At 56.5% G+C, this 2665-nt stretch overlaps 1 protein-coding gene across 1 annotated transcript in view; it reads left to right on the forward strand.

Annotated features, from left to right (window-relative positions):
• KCNC3 (potassium voltage-gated channel subfamily C member 3) overlaps window positions 1-2665 on the forward strand; it is a 7921-nt gene that overhangs the window by 3570 nt on the left and 1686 nt on the right. The window lies entirely within an intron of this gene.

The raw sequence follows: 2665 nt of genomic DNA on the forward strand, positions 1-2665 counted from the left end.
CCTGATCCCCCCACCCCTCCCTCACAACTGACCCCTCCTCACCCCCATTCCCATCCGCACCCCCATTCCCATCCTCACCCTTCCTCTGGCCTTGGTTTTTTAATTCAATTAGGAGGACAAGGTGCGCACCCAGGACACTCCCGTGGGTGTAGGACGGGGTGAGGAAGACTCGGCCAGCCAGGCCTCTGCTAGTCCAGCCCGCACTTAGAATGCACCCCTGTGTCTCAGGTGCGGTGCTAGGCTTGGGGCAGGGTGGTGGGGTTTCAACAAGGAACAAAGTCCACCCGCCCTTTGTCCCCGAGAGCCCCCAGGTTGGTGGGGAGGCAGACACAGGCCTAACGGGTTGCTGTTGCATTGATTCCGACTCACAGCGCCCCTAGAGGACAGAGTGGAACTGCCCCCAAAGGGTTTCAAGGCTGTCAATCTTCACAGAAGCAAAGCCCAAACCACACCCACTGCCGTGGAGTTGATTCTGACCCACAGCGCCCCTAGAGGATAGAGTAGTACTGCCACGTAGGGTTTCCAAGGCTGCGATCTTGACAGAAGCCGACTGTCACAGCTTTCTCCCGTGGGGTGGCTGGTGGGTTCAAACCGACGACCTTTCAGTTAGCAAGTGTTGAACCAGTACCCCCAGGGCTCCTTGACACAGGTCCCTGAACCAGTTGCCCCCAAGTCGACTCCAATTCAGGGCAACCCCCTGTGTGTCAGTACAACCGAGCTCCATACGGTTTTCAGTGGCTGAGTTTTTGGAAGCGGATGGGCAGACTTTTCCTCTGAGGTGCCTCTGGGTGGACCTTTGGGTTAGCAGCCAAGGGTACCCTCTGGGGACGCAGTCACTGTGTCAGGTGATGGGTGCTGAGGTAGATCCAGGTAGCACTGCACTGGAAGAAGAGTCCCCCAGTAGGGGAGGGAGTGCCTGGAGAGGGTGGGGGGACGGTATCCATGAAAGAGGAGGAAGGAGTCCACAGTGATGGTTAGAGGGGGGTCAGAACAGAAGGCTGGGGGACAGCACCACAGGTGGAGAGGGACTAGTGGATGGAGAGGGGTCGGGCAGAGGCCAGGATCTTGCCCAGGGGGGTCGGGGCGGGAGTCGTGTGAGTTGAGGAGGGGCAAGTCAGCTCTGGGCATAGAAAGACCCTGTGGGGGTGGACTGCAGGGAGCGACTGCAGGTCTGGGTGAGGCTGAGTTGACTCCATAGAAAGAGGACAAGGCCTGAGGCCAGGACCAGGGCTGGGGGCTGATGACCGTGGGGAGGCGGGAGGCAGATAGAGTGAAGAGACGTGTAATACATGAGTCACTCAACAGACATGACCAAGCACTTCCCAGGTTCTGGCATTTAAGCCTCAGACAAGCCTAGGTGACTCCTTGCTCCTCTTATTCATCATCCATCCACCTGTCCATCCATCATGTTATCCATCCTTCCATCATTGACTCATCTATCCACAATCCAGCCACCCGTCCATCCATGATCCGTCCATTATTCAGCCACCCGTCCATCATTCACCCATCCATCCACCCGTCTGTCCATTCATCCATCCGACTGTCCCTCCATCCACCCGTCCATCCACCCAACTATCCCTTCATCCACCTGTCTGTCCATCATGTTATCCATCCATCCATCGACTCATCCATCCATGATCCATCCATTATTCAGCCACCCATCCATCATTCACCCATCCATCCACCCGTCTGTCCATTCATCCATCCGACTATCCCTCCGGAATCCACCCGTCCATCCATCCAACTGTCCCTCCATCCACCCGTCCATCCATCATCCATCCAACAACTTAACTACCGAGAGCACAATTGCACTGGAGTTCTGGCAGCGAACAAAGCGACACTGTCTTCCATCACAATTTCATCATCTACAGCAGGGCCAGCCCCTACAGCCAGCCCTGTAAGGAAAGCCTTCCTGGGACACAGCCACTGTGCTCTGCCCTAAGAGGCAGAAGGGCGTGGTTAGTTTCCACAGCAACCATATGGCAAACAGTTATCATCTGGTCCTTCCCCAAAAGAGTTTGTCAGTCCTTGATTGGTGGAATTAAAAAATCAAGTAAGGGGGCATATAACCAAACAGAAGAGAATTACTGTGACCACATCAGGTAAGGAGGTCACTGAAGGCCTCTGAGAAGGTGCCAGGAAACCTGAAGAGTGAAGGGGCCAGCCAGGCAGCAGAAGAGCGTGTGCAAAGTCTCTGGGGTTCGGGAGGCTGAGTGCGGCTAGAGAGCTGGGGGGAAAGATGAGGTGCCTTGGGGCCGTGGGAAGGAGGCCAGATTTGATCTTAAATGTGATAGACAACCATCACTTAGTCACAAGACAAACCCATGTGGAGTCTTCCTTAGAGACGGGTCCTAAGGGATCTTTGTCTTCAGCCCTGAGAGGCGTTTGAGTGAATTGTTTCCTGGGACATCAGGCAGGGTCAGGACCAAGCCCAGCCCCCCGCAGACCCAGGCGTCGAGAAAGGACTGCCTGCCTCCTGTTGCTCCACCACCCCACCCCACCCTCCCATCTCCCCATCTTCATCTCCACCGCCCCCCCACCCCTGCACCCCTCCCCCTGCTTGGACCCCATCCTGTCATCCTCGTTCCCCACCCCCAGGTCGGGATGAGCACCCTGTGGGGGGCAGTGGGGATGGGAAGGAGCTTGGGACTATGGGTGAGGGGTG

The sequence above is a fragment of the Orycteropus afer genome, unplaced genomic scaffold (assembly GCF_000298275.1).
Source record: "Orycteropus afer afer isolate SDZICR_OR568_19922 unplaced genomic scaffold, OryAfe1.0 scaffold00766, whole genome shotgun sequence".
Taxonomy (NCBI): Eukaryota; Metazoa; Chordata; class Mammalia; order Tubulidentata; family Orycteropodidae; genus Orycteropus; species Orycteropus afer.